Genomic DNA, 13921 nt, shown 5'->3' with positions numbered 1-13921 from the left:
GTGATAGTTATAAGAGAAATAGATAAATTGCCTCGACTTTAGTGTATATGTATCATGTGTAATGTTTGGTGATTATTCTTATTATAAGATACCTGAGTTATGACTAATGGTGTCCCAGAATTCTTCTGAAAATAGGCTGGAATATCATAATAGGTTTCTAAAAGCAAGCATTATTTTAGTGATTCTTTGAATTAAGTATTTTAAATAAGAACTGGATTGTAATACATTTACTCTGGAGAGCCACTTTTCCCCTGCAATTTAATAAAGGGGAGTTTATTTTAAAAATATATGACTGCTATGGCAGGCTCATTTACTTTTCTAGAATTTGTTCTTCGAAATCTTAATATGTGTTTTAATAATCAGTTATTGAACATTAAATTGATGTTATAAAATATTTTGGTCAATATCTATTATAATGTATGATGCGTTTACCTTACCTATGTATGATATTTTTATTATCTGATAGTTACTATAGAATTATATATTAAACCACAGAAATAAATATATGCTTCTTTCAGCTTTCCCATTACTAAGTTCTAAAAGTGCTTTTCTCCACAGTCCTTTTGTCAATCAATCAATGATAAAAAATAAGGAAAAATATTTTCATCTCATAGGAAGTCTAGTTCCTGTGCTTGATTTCATTTTCTTCCCTTATCTACTGCTCTATATCTTTTCCAATATTATTGCTTTATAGATAATAATAAACAGAAAAAAGTTACAAAAGACAATATTGTGACAATACACCTACTGGCAACCAAGTAAAGCTTTTTTGGTAGCTTGATAATAATTTCTTTATCTGGATTTTCAGAAGTCAGCCTGACATAAAAATACTGAAGGGAATGACAATTGCCCAATAAATTGAAGCTATATGAATGATTAAAAATTTATATAACTTTCTGCTTTCAAATATAAGGAGTTTGGAGGTCAGCACTTTGTCCTAATAACATGTTAAAAACTGAACAGACTCAATAGTCAACAGCTCTTCTTGGATTCCTAAAAAAAGGGAGAATATAGGGCAAGCTCTTTAAGACTGGAGAGAAAGACAGGGAAATACAGAGAGTCACAGCTTCCTACAGCAGAGATTCAAATGCAGACATCACCACAGAAACCAGTGATGGGACAAGAAAATCTGAACTGTAATTGTCAGATTGCTGGAGGCTCAGTGTGAACGACTCAGAGTTAAAGATTTCACGGGGACTCAGTCATAAGGGGATTCCCCAAAATATTGTGAGCTATACTCCCAGGAGCTCATCCAGATTCCCAGAGTAATTACTGGAGAAAAATCTTATGCCTCCAGCAGAAGGAAAGGCAAAGGGATCCTCTTGAGATAACACCAAAGCACTCTTTTCTTTTTAAGAAGATCTGACTACACAGGAAACTAACTCACTAGACTCTAACCTAATGGGGTATTGTCAGAGCCTAACTGACCTGAAGGAGGGGAGATACATAACTCCAGGCCATTCTAGTCACCAATGAGGGGAGAAAAAAAAAAAAAAACAACTATGAAATTTACAATCCAGAGGCATGTACTCACTGAAAGAATGGGAACTAATCATAGGACTATGGCTTGTTTCCTCTCCCTTTATACCTAAGCGCCACATTACCAAGGTCTATTACAGTTGTACTACCCAGTATATCGTGTCTAGCTATCGAGAAAAATCACAAGCATACCATAGGCCAAAAAAACACAATTTGAAGAAACAGAGTAAGCATCAGAATCAGATATGTCAAAGAAGTTAGAATGATCAAATTAGAAATTTAAAACAATAACTGATATGCTGAGGATTCAGTGGATAAAGTAGACAGTATGCAGGTAAAGATGGGCATTATAAATCCTAAAAATGAACGAAAAAGTGATGTGCGACATAAGAAATGTGTAACAAAAATGAAGAATGTCTTTGATGGTTTTATTGGTAGACTGGCCACAGCTGAGGAAACAGTTTCTGAGGTAGTGGATGTATCAATAGAATCTTCTAAAATTAAAGAGCAATTGGTGAAGAAAAGGGAATCATATAAAATGTTCCATTAAATCCACAAAAGGGAGAAAAAGAGTGAAAGACAAAATAGGAACAGAGAAAAGGTTAACAAATAGAACAAAGTAATAAATGTGATAGATATATAACTAGATCAATAATCATTTTGAAAGTCAAACTGCATCAGGTAAAATAAAGAGATTGTCAGACTCGAATAAAAAAAAATAGACTCAGCCATATGTTGTCTATAAGAAACTCTCTTTAACTATAAAGACAGAGAGAGTAAAAGAAAATGGATGGAGGAAAATATACAGTGCTAACACTGACCAAAAGAAAGGGGTGGTTGTGTGAATTTCAGACAAAGCAAACTTCAAAGCAGGCAGAGTTATCAGGGATAAAGAAGGGCATTCCATAATGAAAGAGGATTAGTCCTCCAAAGAAACTTTAACAGTTCTTAACATGCCTAACAACAGACCATCAAACTACCTGAGGCAAAAACCAATAGAAATGCAAGGGGGGAAAAAATGAAATCTACTAATAAATTTCAAGACTTCAACACCCCTCTGTCAGAAATGGGCAGATCTAGCAGGCAGAAAGTCAGTAAAGACATCGTGGAACTTAACAACACCATCAATCAACTGGACACAATTGACATATATGGACTATTTCATCCAGCAACAGCAGGGTTGCAGAGTTCGCATTCTCAGCATGCTTACATGGAACATTCAACAAGACAGACTACATTTGGGACCATAAAACACCTTCTCACAGATTTAAAATAATAGGATACATACGATGTCTTCTGTCATACCACCATGGAATTAAACTAAAAATCACTAATGGAAAAATAACTGGAAAAAAACAATCATGAAGATTTAACAGCACATTTCTAAATAATACAAGTCCAAGAAAAATTTAGAAGAATATTTTGAACTAAATGAAAATAAAAACACAACTTGCCAAAATATGTCAAATGCAACAAAACAATGCTTAGAAAGTTTTTTTCCTTCTCTCTCTTTTTCTTTCTTTCTTTTTTTTTCAGGTCCTCACCAGTGGCATATTTGACCACTAGTTCCCAGGTGATCAAATCTGAGCTGCAGCTGCCAGCCTATGCCACAGTCTGGGATCCAAGCTGCATCTCTCACCTACGCCACAGCTCACAGCAGTGCCAAATCCTTAACCCAGTGAGCCAGGCCAAGGATAGAACCTGCACCCTCATGGATTCTAGTCAGGTTTCATAACCTGCTGAGCCACAACAGGAATTTCCAGGAAGAAATTTATAGCATTGAATGCGTATATTAAAAAAGAAGAAAAATCTAAAGTCAGTAACTTATGTTTCCTCCATAGGAAAATAGAACAAGAAGAGCATATTAAATTCAAAGTAAGCAGAAGAAAAGAAACAATAAGAATAGAGTAGAAATAAATGAGGCCAAAAATAGGAAATCAATAGAGACAATCAACAAAACCAAAAAGTGGTTCTTTGAAAAATGGCCATAAATTATATAATCCTCCAGCCATGTTACGTAAGGGGGAAAAAAAAGAGATAGGACACACGTTACTAATGTCAGAAATGAAAGAAGGCACCTGCCTCCAGACCCTGTGGATATTCAAGAGTATAAAGGAATGCAGTAAACAACTACTTGCTCACAAATTAGATACCTAGATCAAGTGGATCAGTGCCTTGAATAGCAAAATCTGCAAAACTCACCCAAGATGAAATAGATAATCTGAAGAGCCCTTTATCTATTGAAGAAATCAAGTAAATAATTAATAACTTTCCAAAAAGTAAACAACCGACAAAAAATGTGTTCACGGGTGAATTCAACCAAACATCTGGTGAAAAAACTGTACCAATTCTCTACACTCTCTTCCAGAGCATAAAAACAAAATACTTTTTAACTTATTTTAACTTATTCTGAGGCCAGCATTACCTTAATACTAAAACCTGATAAAGACATTTTAAGAAAACAAAACCGTAGTCCAGTATTTCTCATGAACATAGATGCAGAAATTCACAACAATGTATTAACAAACTGAATTGAACAGTGTATGAAAATAATTACACAACATGACCGGGTGTCTACCCCAGGTATGTAAGACTGCTTTAACAGTCAGTAATGAATTAATGTAATCCATCACGTCAACACACTAAAGTAGAAAAATCATGGAATTATATCAATTGATACAGAAAAACTTTTGACAAAACAACATCCATTCTTGATTAAAAACTCTAAGAGTTCCCATTGTGGTTCAGTGGTTAACGAACCTGACCAGTAACCATGAGGTTGTGGGTTTGATCCCTGGCCTCACTCAGTGGGTTAAAGATCCGGCATTGCCATGAGCTGTGGTGTAGGTCGCAGATGTGGCTCAGATCCCATGTTGCTGTGGCTGTGGTGTAGGCCGGCAGCTAGAGCTCCAATTTGAGCCCTAGCCTGTAACCTCCATATGCCAGGTGTGGCCCTCAAAAGACAAAAGACAAAAAAAAATTTTGTTAATAAAAAATAAAAACTCAATGCTAAAATAGAGAGAAATGTCCTCAACTTGATCAAAGAATAATTACCAAAAACCTACAACTAACATCACAGTTAATAGTGAGAAACTTGAGGCTTTCCCACTGACTCAGGTACATAGCAAGATTTTACCTTCTCATTAGTTGGTGTTAACATCATACTGGAATTCTGGCTAATGTAAGAAAGGAAGAAAAGGAAATAAAATATATACAAAGTGGGCAATATAAAAAAAAAAACTGTCTTTGTTCACAGATGACATGTTTGCCTACATAAAGAAGTCCAAAAAATAAAAGAATTTCAGGAACCAGTAAGTGCTATTAGCAAAGTACAGGTATAAGGTTAACATACAAAAATAAATCACTTTTTTATATATCAATAATGAAGAAGTAGAATTTAAAATTAAAAACACAATACCATTTACATTGGCGCCCCCTAAAATGAAATATTTATACATAAATCTAAGAAGTATGGATAAGATCTCTATGAGGAAAACTGCAAAACCCAGATGCATTAACAAAGAACTACATATATGCAGAGATAACCCATGGTTGTGGATAGGAAAACTCAATATTGTCAAGATGTCAGTTTTTCCCAACTTGATCTATTCGTTCAATGATTTCTCCATCAACATCACAGCAAATTATTTTATGAGTATCAACCCAGTGATTCTAAAGTTTATGTGGAGAGGCAAAAGACACAGAATATTAAAAAAAAAAAAAAAATGGAGTTCCCGTCGTGGCGCAGTGGTTAACGAATCCGACTAGGAACCATGAGGTTGCGGGTTCGGTCCCTGCCCTTGCTCAGTGGGCTAACCATCCGCGTTGCCGGTGAGCTGTGGTGTAGGTTGCAGACGCGGCTTGGATCCCGCGTTGCTGTGGCTCTGGCATAGGCTGGCAGCTACAGCTCCGATTCGACCCCTAGCCTCGGAACCTCCATATGCCACGGGAGTGGCCCAAGAAATAGCAAAAAGACAAAAAAAAAAAAAAAAAAATTTAACACATACTAAATAGGAGAGGAGTGAAATTGAGGACTGCCACTGTCTGACTTCAAGACTTAATATAAAGCTAAGGATATCAGTATAGGATGGTATTGTAGATTAGACAGAGATCCATGAAACAATAGAAATTCAAGAAATAGACCAATATAAATATAGCCAACTCATCTTTGAAAAAGGAGCAAATGTAATGAAATGTATCAAATGTAATCTTTAAATTGATGGTGTTGAAACATTTGAGCATATACCTGCTAAAAATAAATCTAGATACAGCTTTTACATTTTTCACAAAAATTCATTAAAATTATAATTTAAAACTTCTGCTTTGTGAAACACACTATCAAAAGAATGAGAAAAAAGCCACATGCTTAGAGAAAATTTGCAAAAGACATACCTGATAAATGACTATTATCCAAAACATACAAAGAACCCTTAAAATTCAACAAGACAGCAACCTGAGTTTTAAATATGCCAAACACCTTAGCAGACATCTCATCAAAGAAAACATACATACTGCAAATGAGCATGTGAAAATATGTTCCCACATCATATGTCATCAGGGAAAGAACATTAAAACAAAAGTTCACTAGGAGTTCCCACAGTGGTCCAACAGGATTGATGGTGTCTCTGCAGGGGCAGAGACACGGGTTTGATTCCCACCTGGTGCAGTGGGTTAGGGATTTGGCATTTCCACAGCTGTGGTATAGATCACAGCTCTGGCTCAGATTCAATGCCTGGCCTGGCAACTACATACACTGAGAGGCAGCCACAAAACAAAACAAACAAACACCCAAAACAAGATGCCACTATCCACCTGTTAAAATGGCCAAAATCCAGAGCACAGACAGCACCAAATGATGGTGAGGATGTGGAGCAGCAGAAACTCTCATCCATTACTGGTGGAAATACAAAATGGTACAGCCACTTTGGAAGACAGTTTGACAGTATTTCACAAAATTGAATATAGTCTGATGATACAACCAAGCAGTTGTGCTCCTTGGTATTCATCCAAAGGTATTGAAATTGTTTGTATGCGCAAAGACCTGCATTTGGAGAATTATAGCAGTTTTACTTGTATTTACCAAAATGTGGAAGCAGCAAAGATGTTCTTCAATAGGTGAATGGAAAAGTAAACTGTAGTATATCTAGACAATGAGATATTCAGCACTAAAAAGAAATGAGTTGTCAAGCCATGAAAAGACAAGACAAGAAAGAACTTTAAATGTATATTGCTATATGAAAGAAGAATTTGTAAAATCTATATGCTGTATAGTTTTACCTATATGACATTCTGGAAAAGGTAAAAATATGGAGACAGAAAAAAGATCATTGTTTTCCAGAGGTTTGGTGGTACAGAGGGATGAATAGGCAGGGATGGGGCACACAGGATTTTTAGGGCAGTGAAACTATTCCCTGTGGTAGTATATTGCTGGATACATATCTTTATACATTTTTCCAAATCAGTAGAAGGTACAGTACCAAGGGTGGATTCTAATGTTCATTATGGACTTTGGGTGATAATGGAGGTTCATTAATTATAACACATCACATGTACCACTCTGGTGGAGGGATGTTGATAATGAAGATAGTTGTGTTAAGTATGTGGGCAGGTGTATATGGGAAACCTCTGTACCTTCCCCCTCAAGAACTTTGAACTGCTCTTAAAGAGAGATCCCGTCGTGGCTCAGTGGTTAACAAATCCACCTAGGAAACATGAGGTTGCGGGTTTGATCCCTGGCTTTGCTCAGTGGGTTAAGGATCTGGTATTGCCGTGAGATGTGGTGCAGGTCACAGACAAGGCTTGGATCCCGCGTTGCTGTGGTTCTGGCGTAGGCTGGTGGCTGCAGCTCTGATTAGACCCCTGGCCTGGGAACCTCCGTATGCCCGTGGGTGCAGCCCTAGAAAAGGCAAAAAGACAAAAATAAATAAATAAATAAAAATCAAGGTCTTAATTTAGAAAAAGAAACTGACCTTAAAATATTTACATAAATGGTCATCTCAGTTTTCTTTAATGTTATCTTATTTGTCAGGAAACTTTGGTCTGATGTCTTTCATTCCCCCATAGTCAATTATGTTATTTTAAAACTTCCTAGGAATTCCTGTCGTGGCTTAGTGATTAACAAATCCGACTAGGAACAGTGAAGTTGAGGGTTCGATCCCTGGCCTTGCTGAGTGGGTTAAGGATCCGGAGTTGCCGTGAGCTGTGGTGTAGGTCGTAGATGCGGCTCAGATCCCCTGTTGCTGTGGCTCTGGTGTAGGCCGGCGGCTACAGCTCCGATTCAACCCCTAGCCTGGGAACCTCCATATGCCACAGGTGTGGTCCTAGAAAAGACAAAAAACAAAAAAACTGTATAAAATAAAACTTTCCACATTAATTTGAAACCTGAAGCCAACCTGGCTGCAGGTTTCAAATTAATGTGGAAAGTTTTTAAATAACAATATAATATTGTTATATATATTGTATATACAATATATATACTAATATAACAAAAATGTAATAACTAAGAATAACATCTTACTCAATGCATGTGTCCTCATAGTTCTTAGTTGTAAATTATGGAAATATTTTCCAATTAATATAGAAGATGGACTGCTGAAGTATAACATGAATCTCACAGAATCTATGTAAAATCTGTTAAAAGAAGCAACTAGGAAATGGAAGCAAAGAGAAAACAGCTGAAAACAGTGATATCTCCCAAGGACCTCCAGAACAGCACTGTTTATGATGGGGCACAAAAGATTGGCTGTCACAGCTGGATAATCACCCTTGCTAGATACTTTATGCAGCACTGATAGGCTTTTAGATTCCAATGACACCATCTTCAATGTACAGCAGATTCTGGTAGTCAAAGCCATGATGGATGGAATGAGTCCTAAACTGTTACTGCTGTTTTGGGTTAGTAACACTAGTGTCAGAGTTGGCTATTCATTTTCGACTTTCTGTTCCAAGTGATACCATGTGACTGGCTTAGCTTTCGTCACATACTAGTGAACCGGATGCCAAGGTCTGAAGGAAGCAGAGAAAAGGTTCTAGCTACCAGCCAACATTTAGCAAAAACTCCCAGGATAGTGTACAATGTAGCTACCCAACACCCATAGACATACTTCTTTGCTTAAATTAAAACTATACCTAATTTCATGCACCCATTCTGCATTTTGCCCAAAACACATGCACCCATTCATAAAGTATTTTAAGTTACTGACTCTAGTTCTGACATAGTATCAACTCAGTATTCTTCATATCATAAAATTAAGCATCACAGTATAACTTATATAACAAGATCAGTAAATATTTAGGCAGAAGGCAAAAAGAGTTAAATAGTTAAATACTCAGGCTGTAGCAATAAGGAAAATTAGGGTAGAGACGACAGTCTTTGTTTCTACAAGTCATACACCAATTATTTCACGGTGAATTGAGTTTCTTAATTACCCCTAGGTTTCCCAGACTCACAGCTGGTAAGTTGTAGGGCTAGATTCTAGACTAGGTGGTCAAGTTTTAGAATCCATGTTGTTAATCTCAAAGTTTTATTATGTCTCAGCTCTACCAGCTTTCAGTCCTTTTTCTGGTTTCTGTAATAGTTTTCAGATGCTTATTTGTCTCAGGATCTTTAAAATGAGGTTTTCCAGTCATTCTTCTATGAAATTTTTAGTGTTCTTATATTCCTTCTAATTTATCCCTTTGTATTTACTGAAATTCAAAAATGCAAAATGGTATTTATGTTTACAGACTGGCATGATAAGCAGTATTCCCCCGCACCCTAATTTTTCCTCTTGCAACCTTCTCACCCTTTCCTGTGATCTTCCCTTTTGCTTTCTCCTCAGAAATAATCAGTGCTGTTTCTCTTGCAGACTTCCTAACCAAAGTAAGCCTATGTCAGGCAGCCTAAATCAGCCACACCCTTGACCCTGTGTCAACTCTCAATTCTTACACCACTTTATTCTTCTTAGTGGGAACATTTCTCCTGAATTAAGTATGCTTCCTTAAATATAACAGATATAAACAATTCTGGCCTGACATTTAGATGTGGACATTTTGGGGGAAAGTCATTTGGAATTCTGTAGGTTTTCAAGTTACTGAGTATGCATTTCTATTTGATAATGCTTCTCCAAATAATGCAGCCTAATTTATCATACAGTTTATTAGATTGCAACTGTAAATTCTTCCAAAATTAAGATTTTTCTTAAGATGTATTCCATGCACATATTTTCATTGGGAACATAAAGGAAGAATAGAAGGAAGTCATACAAGATTAAGATTCAAGGGCCTTAGATCTTGTACTGTACACATAACTCTCACCTATTTCTACATTACTATTCCTAATGGGTGTGTGAAGGATAAGAGTACTTTGAGTTTCTCAAGAAAAAATAGGCCTACATAGTAGAAGATTAATTACAAGAGTAACTAGTTTTGACCCGATTTAATTAGAGTGATTCTAGAATCTCGTAAGTATAATGTCAGTTGTTACTTTTAGATATATTTTATCATGTTGGTGATATATATAGTCATTCAGATATAATTTGTCATGAGATGTTTAAGTAAAGCATATTTTAAAATATTTTCTTTCTAATTTCCCCTTTGGTTGATTTTATTTCCCTCATTCTTTTTCACCCTCAGCTCTCAAGTCTTTTAGCATTTCCTTCTTAGCCTTTTTCACATCTGAACTTCCTAGAGTCTAGACCAGTCTTTTTCATCTCTTGACTGTACCATTTTAATGGTTTCTTGTTAGAAAGATTATTATTACTATGAAAATGGGGACAGTGTCTCACTGGTTGGCCTTTGTATCCTAAATGCTGAGAACAATGCCTGGGTATAGTAAGAAGGAAGCTTTTATATATCTGTCATAAATTGATAAATGAATGAATGAATAATGAAGATAAGTTTTCTAATTCATTCTTCCCTTCTCTCCAGTAAATCCTCAGTAAATAATCAGACTAATCAACTGCTTGCATGATGGCACTCTTTGAATTACATTCATTCTACATATGAGTAAATTTATTTACATTTATGCATGAATTACATTCATTCTACTCATGAATTCATTGCTCATGAATTCCATTCTACATGTGAGTAGAGTACATATGAGTATATATGTACATGAGTACATTCATTCTACTCATGAATTCATTACTCATGAATTACATTCATTCTACCTTTGAGTAAGTGACATCTGATCCACTAGTTTGAAAACTTACTGATTTTTAAAAATTATTTAGGAAATTAATTTCACCAAACTTACATTTTTCTCTTCATGATGATAGTAGGTCACAATATCAGAAAAAGTAAAAACTCCATGTGCAAAGAATGCAGAATGTGGCAAAATGTGCAAATATTTTTATTAATGGTTAATACTGATGTTTAGAAAATTATCTTCAGTATATTGCAAAAATCCTGGAACATTGCTGTTGCTTGTATGGGTTGAATTTCCCCTCAAATGTTGCTTTCAATTGTTTCCATATGGAAGCTATCCTCTTTAATTTTCTTCTCCACGTGTCCCAACATTGTTGAAAGCTCAATGTGAGAAAAGTTGTGGAATTCAAGCAAAGTTTTAGGGCAGCAAAGTATAGCGGCTAAGAGAGTGCACTTTGGAGTTCTCTTTGGCACAGTGGGTTAAGGATTCTGGGTTGTCCCTGCAGTGGTTTGGGTTACTGCCATGATGTGGGAACTTCCACATGCCATGGGTGTGGCCAAAAAAAAAAAAAGTATGTGAACTTTGGAGTCAGATCACATGAGCTTGAATTCTTGCTGGGTACCTTTGTTACTTAATATCTGTACCTCAGTTTCTCTCTCTGTGTAACATGAATATCACAGCACTTGTTTTGTGGGGCTGATGTGAGGGGTACATAGGTACTAGTTTCTCACACACTTAATTATCACTGTTTTTTCATTCTAACCTTGGTTTTATCTTCATATGCAGAATGAAATTAGTCATTAAGTAACTAATCCATAGAATGTAGTAAAATTTAAAGGAAAGATCGACCTTTTAAAATACATATTTCAACAGAAATCTTTTTTAATGTGTAAAGTATCCAAATGATCACCTCAATGTGTATTGTTCTTTTTTAGCAGTAACAAACAGAACATAACTAATTCTGATTCTACTTTCTACAAATCAATTTATATTAAAAAAACACTATTCAATATAACTAATGTTTAATTTATGTATGAGTTTAATGTAAGTATACAATATTAATATACACATTCCTATATCTACATACTACTAATTTGCTTAAATAAATTCAGCGATTGTTCCTTTTTTCACCATAGTATAGCATCACATTGCGTGACTAGGGCTTCAGTGCTTCATGATGATATGCCTTCTGTTCTTCTGACTCACAGTTTGCTGTCATATACTGGGGCTGATGGGGAAACAGGCCTTGAAAGAGTTTTCTCTCACTCCTTTTGGTCTATTATCCACTGACCAATGGTGCTAGTCATATTTTGTTCTTCATATACAATGGAAAAGGAAAAAGAGCACCCTGAAATACCAGGACCAAAATATTCCTTGCTCTTGATCTCAGAAATCTATTTGAAGGGAGTCTACAAACAGGGAAATCTCAATAGGCAGAAACTATGTTTGCTCATATCCTATTCAACTGGAAGTAAGTTCCAGTGAGAACATTCAAGCACCTTGCCTCCTCTATGCATTATTCATTGCAAATCAACAAACATCTGCCCTAGTCTCCCAAATGTAGGTTCCAGGGCCCCAGTGGACATAATGGACGAGAGTTTAGATGTTCACTTTTTCCAATATTTGATGAAATTCAAGTTAACTGTGCTTTAGGCAGTGACCTTTTCTTTAAAGTGAGTGTACTATGTAATGCCATATTATTATCAATTTTTGTCTCCATGGAAATCGGTTTCTTCTATGTTGTTTGAGAGAAAAGTAAAAGTAGAAATGTTTTTGATAGATTAAAGCAAGATAACGTAATCTTTATGGGGTTGTTTGATGCCATTCTACTCGTAGTGGCAAAGAATTGACTGATTCAATTAAATATAAATTATATTTTTGATAAAGTAAGGTCAAATAATGATAGCAACATATTGTTCACATATAATCTTTGTTCCAAAATCATATACTAAATGGAGTTCATACACTTTGGTAGCAAGTATTATGTTGGTAGCAACATATTGTTCACATATACTCTTTGTTCCAAAATCATATACTAAATGGAGTTCATACACTTTGGTAGCAAGTATTTATAGAATTTCAGTGAACAGTTTTAGCTATCAAATTTGCTTCTGATGAGAAATCAAAAGAAAGATCAGTGACATTTCTGCAAGTTAATATAAATCCCTATAAAGAAAGTGTCAGGTCAGAGTTTTGGTAGATCGCACTATTTCATGTTGTTTTTGGTAAGACATACTAACATAGTCAAGACCTGATTACATGACGTCAGTCCTCTATGGCTGGAGGAAGGACAAAGTTGTCCTCTTTTGCAGTCATCCTAAAAAACTAGTAATGTGCGTGTCATCTAAAAAATGAAAACCATAACTTGTCTTAATAAATCATATCACCTATTGACTACCTAACAATGGGATGTGCTAAGTTAAGATTAAAAGATCATGTTTCTAACTTATAAAAGGAAAATCATAAAAATATGAAGAGAGGACTAGGGGTAATTTTTTCTTAAGGCTTTTATCCAGCTTAATATCAACTTAACAATGGTGGGAGAAATTTCATTTATATTTTTCTCTCAAACAGAATATTTATTAAAGCATACATGTTACAATAAATTTTACTTGGATTTATATGTCTTTATTTAAAAAGTAACTTAATTATTTGACTTGCTCTACAAATGCCAGTCATTTGCATAACTTTCTATCATTTCTATGTGGACTGGTTTTAGTAATAATAGAAATAATAGTAAAAATGGTTTATGTTTACTAGATACTTAACCACTTGCCATGCTCTGTACTAGGAAATCTACATTCATATTTTATGTTTCCTTATGAGGAAGGTAGTGTCTTTATTCTCCATATAAAGAAACACAAGAATAGAACAAAGTTAGTATGTTAGAGCTGTAGTTTATTTTTTCTCTTTTTTGTCCCCTCCCCCTTAGCATATGGAGTTCCTGGGCCAGGGATCAGACCCCAGCTGGAGTTGCAATCACGTCAGACCCCGCTGAAGCATTACCGTATCCTTTAACCCACTGTGCAGGGCCAGGGATTGAACCGGCATCCTGCCACTATAGAGACACTGCCAATGATCTTGTTGCACCACAGCAGGAACTCCGGAAGAGCTATAATTTGAACCCATACAGTTTTGAGACTAAATTATTTCATTAATTCAAGCATTTTTTTGCCACAGATTCGTGTTTGGTGCCATGCCTGAGTTATAGCTCTGCCTCTCTAGTCTCCTAGGGACTTGTAAGAATGAGGTGATATTCCTTGTAAGGCATTCTAGAGGAAGGCACTAATACTGAAATGGAATATTGAGCTCTTC

The 13921-nt window shown here is 35.6% G+C and overlaps 1 long non-coding RNA gene across 1 annotated transcript in view; it reads left to right on the top strand.

Moving 5' to 3' along the window:
• LOC110260691 overlaps positions 1 to 13613 on the top strand; it is a 147391-nt gene extending 133778 nt beyond the window's left edge. Inside the window, exon 3 of the long non-coding RNA XR_002343997.1 lies at positions 13539 to 13613. This is a non-coding gene — a long non-coding RNA (uncharacterized LOC110260691). The remainder of the gene's footprint in view (positions 1 to 13538) is intronic.

The sequence above is a fragment of the Sus scrofa genome, chromosome 5, assembly GCF_000003025.6.
Source record: "Sus scrofa isolate TJ Tabasco breed Duroc chromosome 5, Sscrofa11.1, whole genome shotgun sequence".
Lineage (NCBI taxonomy): Eukaryota > Metazoa > Chordata > Mammalia > Artiodactyla > Suidae > Sus > Sus scrofa.
The sequence above is the reverse complement of the archived record's forward strand: the minus strand, read 5'-3'. Positions and strand labels throughout refer to the sequence as shown.